The sequence below is a fragment of the Vidua chalybeata genome, chromosome 14, assembly GCF_026979565.1.
Source record: "Vidua chalybeata isolate OUT-0048 chromosome 14, bVidCha1 merged haplotype, whole genome shotgun sequence".
Lineage (NCBI taxonomy): Eukaryota > Metazoa > Chordata > Aves > Passeriformes > Viduidae > Vidua > Vidua chalybeata.
The window spans coordinates 11,967,003-11,984,561 of record NC_071543.1 but is presented as its reverse complement, the minus strand read 5'-3'; positions in this window follow the sequence as shown (position 1 = coordinate 11,984,561).

Here is a 17,559-nt window from a genome sequence, read left to right as displayed (position 1 = left end):
GATCCTGGAGCAGGGTGAAAACACACAGAGGTGTCAGGGAGAGGCACGATTACCCTCCCTTCAGAATCAGGGTATTCTCACACTAAGGCTGCCACAGCATATCCTGCAAAGCAGCTGAAATGAGAGTTACCATTGAAGGTAATGAGGAAGTGGATAAGCTGGAGATGGAACAGCCACAACCCAGCATTTTCTATTCCCTGGCTCAGCCCTGCCTTGAGCAGAGGATCTCACCAACTCCAGGCAGTGGGAGAGGCTACAACTGGCAGGACTGAGTGTGGGGGTTTAATTGAGGTCATCCTGGGGCTGTGAAGTTTGATCTTCTCCTACCTTTCAGCTGCACTCTCTTCATCTATTCTGTGTAGGCTTTTCCTGCTACATTTTCACTTTTCAGCAGCACTCTTAACAACGGGCAAATATCTGATACCCAAAAATCATTCTCCCTCCTACCCTTTTCTGAGAGAGCACACCCACCTGCATTATTATAAAAACCTACTGATTTTTAAAAGAGCTTCAAAAATCCAAGAAGGGAGCGAACAGTGTAATTAGCAAGCAAATTACACACTGCAACATGATGAAGAGTGAATAGGAGAGGGGTAACTTGTTGAGATCTATCTGCAAATAAGTCTCCCATTGGAGCAGGCTACATAAACAACTAGTCAGAAACTTATTACATCTGCATGAGTCACCACTGGCTTGAAAGCTGCATAAAAAGGTAAGAGTTCACTGAATGCTAATTGGCAACAAGCATGTGATCAGAACTTAGAACTAGTATAACAACTTTTCTTAGTTTGAAAAACAGGTGTCTGCCAAGGAAGGCGGGAACCTCCCTTGTAACGGAAAAGATTACTTCCTCCCACCAAATTATTTTAACTTTGAAATTATGGGGCTTTCAGGCAAAGACATGGGAAGAGGAAAAACAGTTCTTTACTAGCATGTATATGTACACTCTAGGGTGTGTCTGTACACTCTATGTACACTCTAGGATGTGTCTGTACACTATATGCACACTCCAGGGTGTGTCTGTACACTGTATGTACACTCTAGGATGTGTCTGTACACTGTATGTACACTCTAGGGTGTGTCTGTACACTGTGTGCACACTCCAGGGTGTGTCTGTACATTACATGTACACTCTAGGCTGTGTCTGTACACTGTGTGCACACTCCAGGCTGTGTCTGTACATTACATGCACATTCCAGGCTGTGTCTGTACATTACATGTATGCTCTAGGATGTGTCTGTACACTGTGTGCACACTCCAGGCTGTGTCTGTACATTACACGTCCGTGTAAATCAAGGCGAGCAGCAGCGCCGGCAGCCCCCGCGAGCAGAGCACAAACCCAGCCCCAGCTCCCCTTGGCTGCAGTTCCGGGCACGGCCAGCAGGGGCGCTGCTGGCTCCCGGCCGGGCGGGCTGCGATGGTTCCCCCGCGCCTGCAGGGGGCGCTGTGGCGCGAGCTCGGCCGCGTCTCCCTCACGCGGTGATGGCGGCCGGGCCGGCGGGAGAGAGAGAAGCGGCTTCCTTTGCAAAGGCCAGGGACAGCCGGTGTCGGGGCCCCTCTGGATAGCGAAAGGAGCTGCAGCAGGAACCTCGGAAGAAGCAAGCTGGAATGGCAGAGGCGAGCAAAATGACGCAGTAATAAACGAAATGTAGCAGAAACTCCACAGCCGTAGCAGGAGCCGCGGGGTGTCCTGTCGGGCAGGGTGTGCGGTTACAGTGCAGTGAAACACCCGGAGCAGTGGCACAGGAACAGGGGCTGGGCAGCACAGCCCGGTTCCTGAACACGGCCGGGAGAGGCTCCCTCAGAGGGGGAAGGGGGAAGGGGTCCTGGGCGTTCCCTGAGGCACCTGAGTGGATGCTGAGGGTCCCTTCCGGTGAGATCGGGTGTTAATAAGGTCCCAGTTCAATGGCCACTCTACTCATGGTAGAAGAAGACAGAACCCCATAGTGGTGGTGGTAAATTCCCCTCACAGCCTGTCTCCCTTCCCCTCAACAGTGAGAGAGACAGGAGCTGTGCCCAGCCCCTTCCCCCAGCCCAATTCTTGAGGTACCTCTGCCCCTCCAAGAGAAACCCCTCAGTGAGAGTAGCCAGGTGCACCCTTCCCCTGAACCACGGCAACTTCTTTGGTCTCTCTTAAGTACCAGTCATTATTGTCTCTTAGCAACAGATGCAAGAAAATTCCCTGAGAGAAAGAACGAAAGGAGCAATCCTGACCTCCAAGACAGTTACACATATGCAAACAATGCTGCTTTCCTATAAAGTTTGTAGAAAGATGTTAAATAACACCTAATGCTGGTTTTAATTTAGTTGGATGCTGTAAAATAATGCCAAAATAGGAAAAAAGCCACAAAATCCCAAACAATCCAAAATAGCTATTTCCAGTGCCCAAGAGACAGTAACCAAGGACATGAAACAGGTTAATTATAACATTTAGTGTAGATATGCATTACACTGCTGGTTGTCCAGCCAGCAACACCTAATTGAACTCAAATTATTCACTCTGCATATCTAATTAGAAGGCACAGTCTCAAGGCTGCGATACAATCAGTCACTCAGCATTAGGCTCTTACATGAGACATAGCTGATGACACTCACTTGTGCAGGGCATGGAGGAAATGCCAGTGCTGGACCCACAGCTCTGGTTTGCAGCAGATATTACTGTTTATGATGGCCTTGATCTTTTTGTTGTATATTTACAGACCCTACTGCTGTGCACAGACATCCCACACTAAATCTATCAGAAAACATTACCCACTATAGCTCTTGGCAACACCAACTCTGCTGTGTCAACCAGCCAAAACAGGGCTCTAAACGAGGAGAACAACTCAGATCATATGTTTTGCTAATTATGCATAAGAAGAAGACGTAAACAAGCTCCATTAAGATTATTATGCATGAGTTCATGTTTTCGCACAATTCACAAATTACCTATAACTGCTTTTCTCAGATAAATAAGGTTGGAACGATACAGCTGACATTTTTTGCCAAAGACTATGACTTCACCGCAGCTTTCAGAGAAATTACTCTGAGATTTATGGTCTTATTAACCCATGACCCTGATATTGTCTGATGAGCCTTGATTATCATCCCAGTCTGGTGGCTGAAAAGAGTCCTTTTCTTGATCCAGAAGACTCAGAGCAGAAGCAATATGTCTCTGAACTGAATGTGAGTCTGAAAGAAACTGTCCCAGCTATGTATGGTCATGGATAGCCCCGTTCTGTCTAGGAGGAAAGCTAGGTCAATAGGATGTCTTTATTTTCTGATTCAAGTCAATCTTATACAAACTGTGAATGTTGAAATAGACAAAATTACTAGAAGGCATTGATATATAATTCCCTGATCACACCTAGTTCACGATGCTCCTGCAGAGAGATGCATGGAGAGTGTGGGGGATCAGGACAAAAAAAAATGGGTTTCCTGCAGGCATCATCTCCACATCCTGAACAAACACAGCTTCAAATGCATAAAGCCATGGCCTCTCCCTAGGTCTTAGATCACAATGAACATGTTGGTTGGCAATACCATTCCCTTTTTAAAGCTCTCCATTCTCCAGCACTTTTGGCTTCACTCCTAACTGCGTACCCACTTGGGATTTCTTGTTGAAAAATATTGGGAAGCAACTGCACTCAATTTCTCAGTCCCTTTTTACTTTTTAACGGTGCATAATCAGATCAGGGCAGACTTGTGTCTTTTTAAATTAACCATATTATTATTATGATACTATTTTCTTCTGGATCATTAGATAACAGGAATGCCTTTCTAACCCCATGTTACTCTGCTAATTGCTTCAGTTGTACCTACGAGCACTGGCTCACTGTCCAACACTGGAAAGAACAGATGTGATATGAAGAGATTGCCTGTTTTTCCATAGTATCTCCTGGCAAAGACAGAATGAAAATACCACCCTGAGATGGGAGTAATGTCAGACAAGTCCACCATTTCAGCCAGTGCTGCAGACAGCTTTACTGGAGGAAAGCAGTGATCAGCTTCTCCCCTTGACTGGGCTGTATACATGCAGGAAGTCTTATCTAACATTTCTTAGATTTGTAAATCCCTGAATGACCTTCATGGATCTCTTTAAAATAGTTTTGAAGCACTGCCAGGTTCACTAACCTTGCATCATTTCCAAAATGATGCTGAGAGCCTTTGTTTAAACTGGCGGTGGGGTAAGAGCACCTTGTCCTAACAGCTCTCTTCACACCTGAAGGGCTTTAAAAAGTTAATTTAAGGATTTATGCAGAAATCTCATGCATCTTCCAAAAGTGGCCATCATGAAGGACACAACTCCTGTAACACTGAGGGCCCAGTGGACTGGAGGGCAGAGCAAAAGTCTAGAGGAACCCAACAAGACTGGTGTTTTAACCCAAAATTAACCCACATGTCCATGAGCTGCTGCTACTATTGAGTCAGACCAGGTGTGTGCTTTCCTATGGATGTGTTCAGGCATTCACCTTCCAAATCCAGTTTGCTCAGGGGCTCCTGCTTGTGCAAAACTGCGCCCAGACCACAAATTAAGGTTTGCCAGTGGCATCGTGATCTCCTTGACTATGACATTCATAGCTTTAACTACAGGTATTTAGAATTATATTAATGTCTCCTATATTATGTAAGGAAGATTACAGCTCTGTTCCATTTAATCTTGCTCATCCATCATTTATTTAACTTTGCATATTGTCATTCAAGGCAAGTATTTTGAAATCAAAGCTCCATTAAACCTATTCAATTATCTGTTGTTCTGGGTAACTGTTATCACTGGGTGCAATAGCTTTTATTAACTGAAATAGAACATTAAGAAAATGAAAAATATGTGATTGTTAACCTTGGAGCATCCCCAGGTCCTCATTTAAAGCAGCTCAGGCATTAATCCTACAATTTATAAATAAGTGATTATTAAAAAAAGACTAGGAAAAGTTGTAGAAACAGACAACTAAGCAATGTCTTCCATCACTGATTCTGCTTTTTTAAGCAGGTAGATCTTTCTTTCCATGCAGCACACAGAAAGGCTTTTGATGTTTTATGTAATGCTGTTGCTCACTTGAAGGAAACTTGAAGTTCAGTATATAATTCAGACTGCACAAAGAGCCCAACTTCACAGCTCTTGCTCTCCTATTTGTGAAATGTTTTATATTTAAGAGTATTTATACTGCTTGAAAACTATGTTCAGAAGAGACATATTGTGGTGACTCTGTCTAATCACTTTGTAATTAGATGTACATTTAGTAACTTCAAAGTAAGAGGAAATATTGATCTATTTCCATACCATTCTTACTCTATGTCATGCTTGTAAAAACTTCAAAGTGTCTAAAAAACCAGTCTGATTTCATGCATAATTAGGTATGGAACTGATACTTCCAAACAACAGCCTAAGACAATAGCAACCCACTTTCCAGTCCTTGGCAAGAAACAAATCGAGACAGAGACAACAGCAAGAATAGCTGATACCTGAAATCCCTGCTTTATGGAGTGAGAAAGCTTAGGACCAGACAACCCATGTGGTCTGTGTATCATCAAACTTCTCATTTGTGCCAGGAAGATATCTAGGAAACCTTATAGACTGAAATATATGAATTGGTCAGAGATAGGTGGCTAGATCCAGAAACACACTTGAAACAGGGAGTTGCAGAAAAGTAACAGGCACTAAGGGAAGATGCCCAACTCTCCAGAGGCCAAAGATACCTGATACAGGATTACATAAAGTAGCCAGTAACAAGGCAAAATTGCACTGTGAAATTCCACTATGCTTAGATACAGTCTTTAGCTTTATCCTGGGAGAAGTTTAATGCAGGATTCCTTGTAATCCTTTTCCTATTGCTGACCAACACCACCTCCCCCAAATAGCCAAAACCCCTCTTCATGGACAGCAGTACTTGCACAGCACAGCCTGCCATCCCCTCAGCAGTTGTCTGGTGCAGGAATCAATGCAAACTCCTATTAAGGCATAACTTTTTCTGTTGTTCCTCTGCCACAGTAGAGAGAACCAAAAAATACCCTGGAAGAGATGCACATATGAGATTAGATGACTTACAGCCAGCATGAACAGATGTATGTGGGTATTGACTACCTTTCTTGCTCCAAGTAATTACTGCATGCTATAGTGAAGAAGCTGCAGTCTCCCAAATACCTTCAGTCACATCTCATTGGTCTCCAGCCAGATCATTCCACAAGAACCTTTTCAATCACACAATCCTATAAAAACCAATTTGGTTTCATGACGGTGATGAATCTGTCCTCTGACTAACCTTATTATTTGCTTGCTTGCTTTGTGAAGAGCCAGATCAGACAGCTTCAGATTTATCCATACATTTTCAGTGTTTTGTTAATCACCCTATTTCTTTATCAATGTTCTCATATTGGACAGTCATCTTCATCTGAAGAACACTTGCTAATTGTCAATACTGGGGAGGCTGGACATTTGTGATCAGAATGGTTAGCAGAACAGCATTTCTGCTGTTTTGTCAGTATGTAACGATCAGCTGTAAAACAACTGAATAAAAACAAGTGGGAAAGAAAATGCTATGTGTTTTCATCCATGGGAAATCATGCCTGACCAATAGCACATAATTCCTTATAAGAAAGCTTCCTTGTTGGACTGAGGAAACACACTTGTCCTCACCTATCCAGAGTGTGGCAGTCACTGAAATCTCCTTAAGTGAGTTACTGCTTGAAGATGGAGCAGCTGGGAATTAAGAGCAGGAACCAGCTCCATTGGGATTACCAGCAGGCTGTGCTGAAATGAGACTTCTCAGAGCAAGGGCATTATCAGTGATGACAATCCACTTCATGGTTGTCATTAAGGATCCTGGGCCATGAAGCAGCTGTAGTGCTCAAGGAATATGCCAGGCTCAAGTTCAAGGCAGGAGCTGTTTTACAGGGGGAGACATAACATCAAACCTATGTAAAACTGCCCTGTATTACCAGGCTTTTCTTTTTCAAAAACCTTGAAATGGTCAGGCTCAGAGTCAGAGAAAAGGTGACATCAGAGGGACTGGCACAGATAAAACAGAGAATGCCTTGCAAAGAGGCACAGCTTGACTCAGCTGTGCTCTACATTGAGCAGGTGATCACTGACACAGGCCCATGTGAAGGAAGAATAAAAAATGTACTTCAGCTCCTGAAGACTCAAGATCTAGGGGAAAAGAAAAGCAATCAACAGTGCAATTTGATTCTAATTCCCAAACATTTGAAGTCTGCTGCAGTGAAATAGTTCATAATGAAGCAATTTCTACCACCACGTTAAAGATCAGAAATGTATGGGCCAGGAACAAATCAAAAGCCACTCTACCAGAACCATCGCTCTTGAAGAGCCATCAGAATTGCTGCTGAAGTGTCTTCAGTGCGTGTGATTTAGCATTCAATCACTGCCCAGCCTGATGCCTGGCTAACCAGCCCTGTACAGGTCAGTGTATTGCTGCTGTTGGGGCTGAGCCTGGGGCCCAGGTGACTTTTGAGCTTCTCTGTGCCAGACAAGGAGTATGAGATACTCTCATTTGCCTCCCAGAAACACTTCACCTCTAAATAATCAAAAAGTGGAAGAAAAATGGGTTTTATAATGCCAGATGCTGAAGCCTGTGTCTTCAAGGCTGTCTCTCACAGGGTGCACCAAAAAGGCTCAGATAGTACAAAGGGCTTGGTCTACACAGGGTTGACAGCAACTCCTGCACCAAGCCAGGAGGCCCTGCAGTGACCTGCCTGTGGTCACCAAACCCTTGGAAGTTTGCAGGATTTCCTCAGCTCAGCTGGGGTGGGGGTGAACAGGAACAGCAGCACAGCCAAGACAGGCACTTGGTGCTGGGGCAGGTCCTGCCCCAGTGCTGGGAAGGCTCAGCCAGGGCAGCTTCTGGACCAGAGCATCACAAGCTTAGCACTCACCCTAATGAGCTACCTATTACAGGAACAAACCTCACTAATTTTAATGCTCTCCCATTTACACTGGAGTCAGTGTGCTCCCACACTCCCTTCACCTGACAGTGTCCACTGAGACAAACAGCAGCTCATTCCTAAAGCAGCAGCACTTCTGTACCCCATGAGCCCTGGGCTGGGGGACCAAAGCTCAGACCAAAGCTCGCTGACACCCAGATGCAGCGTGGGGGATGCAGACACCTTGCTCACTGCCACTGCAGGACTTCCCCAGAGCAGGATTAGTGCCTGGCTGAGAGGGGGTGATGTTTTTGCCTCCAAAACCATCCCAATCCCTCTGCAACTTCAAAGCGAGCTAAGGGACCTAAGCAGGATCCCAAACAGCAGCAATCTGGGGCACAGGGACTCCTGAGCTCTTCCAAGGGCAGGCAGAGCTACCCAGCCCCTCTCATCTGGCAAAGAACATCTGCTCCTCAGAAACTGCAGTTTTCACAGAGAAAGAGAAGAAAAACAGGTGGTATTTTTCACTCTTTCCCATTGAATTTTTAAACTGAAAATACCACCATTTTCAAAGAAGGCCAAAAAGAAAAAAAAACCAAGAAGACAGGGCATAAACAGAAACTAATAGAAGTATTTCCACAGGATTTTTTAAGCATGAAAACCTCTTTATAAGTGTCTATGGAAAGATTACTGCTATTTTGGATCAGCTGTGGAGTCAGCATCGAGCAACAGATTTTGCTGAGCATCTGCTCCTCTGGAAACATTTCCCAGGATAGAAAGCAAAACACCCAGAACTTCTCAGCACACTCAATTTGCTATTTTTGTCCAAGGAAATCTACCCTCCAAATTGATCCCTTCATGTCTTAGAGCAGTCCCAAGGAAGACCAGCAGCACTGTAGACACTTTGGTCACCCATCAGCCCTTTGTACAACACACTGCACATACAATCCAGAGCCCTTCCCGTGCCAGATACACATTTTTATCTATTTTAATGCTGATCCTCCCTGCAGCCCCTAAGGAGTAATGAGTAGCTGAAACACAGGCAGGGAGGCAGCAACAAAGCCACTCTTAAGGTGTCAGGGAGGAATGAACCTTGCTGAGAGCACTGGTGGGACATGAACTCCTCCTTGGAACAAGAGTGGAGACAAATTCAGGGAACTTCTTCCTGCTGCCCAGATGTGTTCAGCATAGCAGGCAGCTGTGCTGAACTGGGGATATCCTGAAAGAAAATCCATCAGACAGCATGGAGAACAAGACCCTGGAGAGAGGGAGGAACAAACTGTATAGCCATGGATGCTGACTCATGAACACAGATTCATTATCTTACTAATGTTCAAGAGTGATAAAGAGCAAGACCTGTCCCATTCCACAAGCCACAGGCAGCAGCATCTCCTTTCAGACCCTCCAGCACCCAGGTGCACTTGGAAAGGCTTTTTTTTCTTCAAGGGAATTACTAACAAAGCCAGCAACTTCTATCATGCAGATGGAATAATAATTTTAAATAATAATTTAAATAGTGAAACTAATGAGATTTAACAACAGGTTTGGGGGTTTTCCCTTCTCTTGATAAAGCCATTGTACTATATTTTTTAACATAGGCCCTTATTGCAACTGGGATTAACCTCCTGTTTTGCAGTGCTGGGAGCTGAACAGGCACTGGGAATGTGGGTCCAGCACAGGGCACCCATGCCCAGGGAGTCCAGGGTTTTGTGTAAGCTGTGGGTACTGGAAGTGTTACCAAAATGGCACTGCTGGTCACAAGGAGGAAAACAGCATCCATGGTGTCCATGGATGGTGCTGGAGAGGTGCTGGCAGCTGTAGTTTCATCCCAGGTGAGTGCTGCATCTTCTGGATGAAGACGAGATGCTCCCCTGGGCAGGGCATTTTGTCCTGAAAAGCTCCCCAGGCTCATCTTCACTCACAAATTCAACCAAATTTTTTGCCTGTTCCATGATTAAGAACAACTGCACTATTAAGACACATCATCACATCATCCACATGCAGATGTGAACACAGGGGAGAGAGCAACTTCCAAAACCATTGCAGATTTTGGGCATAAAAATGTTCTTCAGGATAGAGAAAATCAGTGTGCAGAGACAAATCTCCCCATCAACTAATAGGTTTATTTCCTAACAACATGCATATAACAGAGTAGCACTCACTCCTAGTAATTCCAAATCACTGGAAATACCTAGAAAATAATTCAGTCTCAGGAGTTGGTTCATATTCAGCCAGAGAGGATGAGTGACAGTGACAGTGTGGTTCCACCCTTGGTTGGTTGGTTGGATTTTAACAAATATATTGTCTGGAGTTGAGCAATGATCCACCACCATACTTAGCAGAGTACTGATGGATTTTTGGTCCAACCCTAAATCTGCTCAGGACAGAAGTACCGTTTTTACTGATTTTGGAAGGTGTTGGTCAGGGCTCACCTCCCAGAGGCTGTGCTGCCCCAGGCACCAGGTGCAGGGAATGGGATTTGGAGCTGGTCCATTCACCAGCCTGAGTGAAAGCCAGCACCTGCCAGTCTCAGGTATCACTGCAGAACAGGAGCTCCAATTAAAAACCCAATTGATTAAGGCTTATACAAGCATATTTTTATTTTTTGTATTTTTGTCAAACTTAACTCTGTAAAGTGTCAATGCTACAGCAGAGCTCTGCAAATCAGGTATTTTTAAGGCTGTTTTAAAGATTTTAAAAATTGGGAAAGTGATTTTAGAAAAGGGAGCTTCAGACAAAAATTTTAAAGCCAGTTTGCCAGCTAAATAGTACAAGGAGAAAAAGCATAATTAAAAATAAAGTTATCAAGCTTTTAATATTACATTTACCAGACAAGCTAAATATAGCAGCATTAGACTAAAGCATTGTCTTTTGCAGGCTTAAGTTTCAGCAATTCATTTGCTGATTAGCATCAACATGAAATCACTCAGCATCTTGATTTTTGGGAAAAAAAAGACAAATAGTGAATTTTTACCTGTTTAAAAAAACCTAAACCACAGTGGGTTTCTCCTTTTCTAAACATAGATAACGGAGAATGATGTAAAACCTAATTAAAGACCCTTGGCTGCCACAGAATTGAAAACCAATTAAAAGCCTCTTTTTGCCTAGGAAGGTCCCAGAAGAAATTCCTAAATCTTAATTTGCTTCTGTCCTTATCTGCGCTGTGACAGGTCTCTGAAGCCTCCTCAGCCACGCCAGGGAGATAAGAGGGCAGTGAGCAGAGGCACTCGGGGTCTGCCTCCCGCTCCACAGGCAGAGCCAGCGGGACCGCGATCTTTAATTAAGGAGCACAATCGGGTGCTCCATTAGAGAAAGGACTTTTAAAGCCCCATTGAAAACTCGATAGCCAGCCTCCATACCTCGCTGCCAAGTACAGCCCTGGTGGAGGATGAAGGATGATGCTGAGCCCAGGCCTTGAACCCACCTACTCCTGCCAGCACTTCCAGTGCTCCCAGCTCAGGCTGTCTCCTGTCCTGCTGCACGGGGGTAGTGCCTTGACATTTTGCCAGACACTTGATACCATTTTGTTTTATTGCTGTAGGGAATTATCAATGACAGAAACTGGGAACACTCAGAAAGACTTTTTACAGGTTTATACTTAATTTAAAAATCTAATTTAAATCCCTAGTAGCCTTTCCTTTTTATAAAATTAACACTTAATTCCTTCCTTGCTACTTGAATGAATTCGTATCTGTGGTCAGCCAGAGAAGATGAAATTGGCAATTACAATTCTAGGGTGTCATACTGCATTTGAGTAATTAGAACCATGGATTTTGACATTGATTTATTTTCGTTATCACCAGTTTTCATTGCCTATGGCAGTATCACTGTGACCTGTGGTTTGAGATTCACAACCACAGCAAGTGCAGAGACCGGAGGGAACCAGAGGCAACCAGAAGGCTCCACTCTGCTCCCAGTTCCAGCCCTGGGAAGGTGCAGCCTGCTCACTGTGTGACTACAGTGGCTGTCCTCCCTAGTACTGCCAACACACAGAGCAGCAATCCCAGACCACTGAGACTCTGCAAAGCATGATTTGGGAACTGGTGGCTTGTCAGAGGGGGAGCATCTGAGTGCAGAGGGCATGCTGCCTGATGTGTCCAACACCTGAGACATTCTTGGAAAGATATCAAAGAACCTTTTCTCCTGCACATCTTTCCCTTTTGTGGAATGCTCCCTTTATCCTATTACTGCTCTCCTTTCCCCTTCACTCTTTTAGATTTCTAACATACTGTTTTTTCCTTCCCACCAAGGCAGACTCAATCCTGCCTCCCACCTGCAGAGCTGCACGGCTGGGTCAGCTCTCCCTACTGGAGGCAGCAGATGACCCTGCTCACACCATCCTTTCATGAGCTCTGGTCTTCTCACCTGAAGAAGGAGAATTAAAATTATCTTAGCAAAACCCTACACAATGATGGATGACTGATCATGGCACTTTGCCCCCAGAGATCCCACAGGCATTGCTTGAGCTGGCAGCTTGCTGGGATTTTCATTATTTAATGTTTACCCGTGAGCTGCCTGAAGAGCAGCTTGGGCAGTGCAGGACCTTCCATCATTTTTCCTGCTGAAGACCCAGGCACCATCCAAGTCAGCATCTGCAGAGGAGTAGCCTATGCCTGTGCAGACACAAAAAAATATCATAGTACTGGTATTTACCAATTGATTAGCAATGACAAGTACATCCACCTTAAGTAAAAGGACCACTGGCGCCCCAGAGCAACTACATAAAGCAAACTCTCACCTTGAGAACATATTGACATTATTTAAAACTCATGTTCCCAGTGACTTTGCTCCCTTTGCTTGTGCCCCTCACAGTGGCAGCTGTGGTGGATTGCTGCCTTGAGTCTGCCATGCCAGTGAACTTCACATTCCACTGTCTCCCAGAGCCAGAACTCTTGCCCTCCATGGACAGGGATGGGTGCTTTAATGGCAGCCTTTGCCCCCAGGACTGGGGCCTCAGAGGAACAGAGCTGTTCCTCCCAGGGACAGCTGGGATCCTGAGGCCTCACTCTCTGGAATGCTGGGCCATGGAGCTCCAGGGGTCTGGTGGTCCTTCTGCTGTAGGCAGATGCTCTCATCACCACTGAGCATTTGCAACCAGCCCTCAAGGATCATTTCCACGACCGAGGGCCATTAGTCATCACATCAGCTTGCTCACCATGCCAGCAAGTTCTGCTGCTGCACTCCTTACATGAAAAAAGGCAGCTTTAATTTGGGGGAGGCAGCTTTAAGCCTGCTGGAGGAGAAAAGCCATCAGAAGTTCATTTAGTGCAGTTCAGTGGGAGCTCTGTGTGTCGGCTCTCACGCCATCAGATGCTTAGTGAGAAGCAACTCCAATTGGGAATTAACCCATTTTGCAGTTACTGCTAAACCTCTGGGTTTAATTATTTTTAAGAAAGTATTTTAATCCTCATTCCTAGGGTTTTTTTTCCCCAGAGATCTCTTGGCCTTAAAGCAGGTTCATTTCTATGATGGCAGCTTCAGAGCCTTGTCTGAGATAGGTTGGATCCTGAGCTCAGGGAGCTCCAGGCCATCAGACACATCCAGGTATCCCAAAACCATCAGCCTCGAGGGCTCTTCTACACACAAAAATAGCCTTTAATTTTGCCCCTCCCTCCACACTGGTACAGCTAAATTTTATTTCCCTTTATGCCAAGCCTTTATTCCTGAACAGACTTCCCAGAGAGAAGGATAAAGAGGAACTGTCTGGAGGTTTGTGTATTGTAAGGTCACAGCAGGCCTTTCCTGACGTAAGTCTCTAATAGCATGGCTAGACACACTAAATGACATAAAAGTCAAGAGTGGACAATTAAATATAAATTTCAAAGTGATAGTTATCCTACTTGGGAAGGCCACTGGATTTACAATGTCTAATCCTTTGCAAAATATCTGTATATTAAATAGAAATAGTTAATTCAACCACATATCCTCTCAGTGACCTCGTTAGTCTGTCCCCTTACTAAAAATACTCTTGGTTTGTCCCTGGGAATACAGTGATTCTCATTAGCAAATCATGGTTACTCTTATTTAATACAACAGCACAGACTAATATACATGAAAAATACATCAAAGAAATTAACAATGTCTTTCTGCCTTTCTGAGGGGTAAAAACAGTCAGAGCAATCAGTTTTTTTCTTGTGAGAATACAAAAGAACCACCAGACCGCTACATGCAAAACCCAGAAATAATCTTGTGCAGGTATAAATTAGCCCCTACCCCTCCCTGTGCTCAGACCATGCACCACACCCACAGCTACACTCTTTTATTCCCTTTGTGGCATGTCTTGGAGGTCCTTGACAGGAGCTGCACTGCCCTGTCAGGGTTGTGCCACCTGCACACCTGCCACCTGTGTCAGGCTCAATTCTTCTTTAAGTCACAGCTTTCCAATGTCTCTTCATCACAAGATGCTGGCCCTCAATTACAGGCAGTGTCTTGTTGAATTTTTCCATGCTGTCACATCACTCCTGCCTGTGAGATGCAGCATAAGCTCTGCATTGCCCTAGCACACAAAGACTAAATTTGGTAAAAAAAAAAAAAAATGTTTAAGGAAGTGTTAAAGCAAACAACTGGAAATTCTTAAGACTATACAAAGCATTTCCCGTGAGCATGCTGGTCAAAGGGCTGGTCAGGATCTCCCTTTCTCCATCTCTGTCCATCACCCAATCCAAAAGCACAGCTCAGTGAGGAGCAGCTGGTAACACCAGAGGCAACCCAAAATTGCTGAACCCAGCCCCTGTCACAGCTGAAAGCAGAGCCTGCAGGCAAGATGCTCCCCTGCCTGGAGGAAGCTGTGCCCAAGAGGGGGATGAAGCTCTCAGGTACCAGCAGCTTTGGCAAAGGGCATTTAAAGACCTGAGTGCTGCCCTGGCCTTCTCCATCCTTAAGCAGCAAAACCCTAAGACCCTTCCAAACAGTATTTTTCCTAACATTTCTTTAAAAATCATTGTAGCTTTCATAAAACTAATTTTACCTGTAATTTTATCAAATTGTTTTGGTGAAAATTATTCACTCCCTACTTGGTGATGGCCACAACCAAAACTTGTTCATATGCCTATATTAATACTCCATGCTCCAGATTTGTTTTCTAAGCCTAAAATTATTTAAAATAACTTTCCATCAAGACCTATAAATCTGATCTGTGACCTACACACAAACATTTCACCTGGTTCCACATCATTCACGGGAGCTGGAAGGAAAATGGACCTTAAGTGAACATAAACCATAGCATCTTCTGAGTATTTACCATTGCATCTTCCTCAGCTGTGAAAAAACAGTTCCTCTGTTACATCCTTCCTGTTCATCACGTTTTTTCAGCTGAGAACACACAATTATTGGTGATAGAAATTCTAAGTAAATAAAATTAATTCTAATTAGTAACCAAAGTACTTTTACTGAATAAGTAAACTGTAAATCTTTCCTCTGTGCCTACAGGACATATTCTCTCTCATATTGTCTGTGATCATATTACCAGAGTCCTGCTACTGGGCAAACCTGGTAAATGAAGCACAGAAATATCAGACATTCTGCAAGGTGCGAGTAGGGCAAATGCTGCTGGTGTTGGTTGGTGGGGTTGTACTGTTTGCAAGAAAAAGTTGCTACTAAACTGCTGCAGCCCTTTCCAGTGTCTTAATGGTGGAAAAATGGTGAAGCACCTGCTACAGACCATGAGAGGGAGAAGGAATGAAACTGCTTTAGATTTGCCACTGTGGTGTACATCTTTACTACCAAATGTTCATGTATAAATCATCACTCATTAGCTATGATAAAACATGCACTAAAAATAATTTTAAAAGGAGCATTCAGCTGCTATTTACCCATTATTTTTTTGCCATTCAAGATGGTTTGATTTTTTTTGTCCATTTTTTAAAACAATTCATCCCACTCCACCTTGACATCTTGTTTACAATTTGTTTCTAGCCACAGAGAGCTGACAGATGTGATGTGATTAGCAAGACAAGACAGCCTAAATACAGAGCAGACAGCACAGCAGACAACACGCAAGGGGCCTGCAAGCTCCTCTGCACGCTCCATCATCCCTACCAGCCCTGGAAGTTTCCATCTGACAGTGGAGATGAGCATTAACTCCTGCAGGTCCACACAAGAGTTGGTTTCAAAACAGGCTGCACTAGGAGCAAACCCAGTTTCAGTTGAATTATAGAGAAAAAAGTGTCTTTCTGCAGCTCTTTCAGACAGGAATATTTCCAGCTCAGTTCCACTATCATTAGCAGAGTTACTAAAATTATTTTTGAAGATCAGCTTGTGTGCTGTGACCTTGTCCTTGGTGCCACATCAGCAGTACTATGGGAACAAGAACAGAATCCTGCAGCTGCTCTGAGCTGCAGAAGCAGAGCTGCCTGTGGGGAAACCCTCCCCTCCAGTATTCTGAGCTGTCAGACATGGAGTCATCTGCGTGTTTTTCAAGCAAAGGGGCCAGGACTAGGAGGGCAAAGAGAAACTGAGGAACTGTCTAACAAACCCAAATGAGCATTTCTGGTGTTGGCAAATTCAGATACCTGGGGTCTCTCTTGCCAGGGTCTTTACATTATAATGCTTTGGCTTCTCAAACCACTCCTGTCCCCCTCCCTGCTCAAGCAACAGGTAACACATCCAGAGGAGAAGCTACTTTACAGTCATTTGACCGGGTCTTTCCAAAATATTACTCCCCAGTTTTGAAAGGCACATGAGGCCATCCAGTATCCACCCCTCAGTACCACACATCTGAGAATGTGCTCTCCATGATCTGCAGACAATGGGGTCACAAGCCTTGGCAGGTGGCTTTACTTACTGTTCTGGTGAAGTGTTTTCACTGGAGGCTGTCAAATCACATGGATAAGGTCCCCAGTAAGAGAGTAGAAACTAGAAGCTGAACAAGGGGCATCCCACCTCCAGTAAGAACAACACAGGTCCGTTCAGGGGCTGATGGTTCCCATCACAGCAGCCATGTACAGCATTTTGCAGAGGCATTAACCAACAGGGAGGAGTTCAGAGCCAGGAGGGGCAGCCTGCACTAGATACTTGGCTATGGCAGACTTTCATTCACTTACTCAGTTACTTGTGACAATTCAAGAGCTGTTTTCATAAAATAACCAGTGATCATGAGGTTCTCCTGCACCTTCTGTGGGTGGCCAATACAGCCACTTGACAGCACAGTCTTTGCTGTTGACATTAAAAATGTCACCTGACCCCCCCCCATCCTCCTCCAGGTAGATCACAAGATCTTAGGGCTTTTGAGTAAAAACCAAAAAGTAATATCAATAAACAGTTGGAGAAAACAAGTCTTTCAAGCCTTAGCTGATAACCAGCCTCAGAAGAGTGTAATAAATTATTTGTTCCCATTTTATGGGTGTAAGGGAATACAGGCTTCCCAGGCGGCTTAGAAAAGAATCAGGAAAGAGAAAGGTCTTCCTCCAGCAAATGGAACTGGGAAAATAAAGATGTATCACCTCTCTGACCAAGACCCAGCCCCTGGGCAGGCCAGGCCAAGGGTGCCCCTCCCAGACTCCGGCCCTGCTCTCCCCACATCCCCATCCAGAACCTGAACAAATGGCAGTGCTGGTTCCTGGGAAGCTGAGGAGCCACCCTGCTGGACATCACCTCTCCCTGGAGGCTCATGGCACTCCTCTCTCAGGGCACTGGTTTTGCCCACCAGCTGCAACGTTCAGGGCTTCTTCCAGCAGGTTCCTCCCTCCACTCCCAGCACTGTAC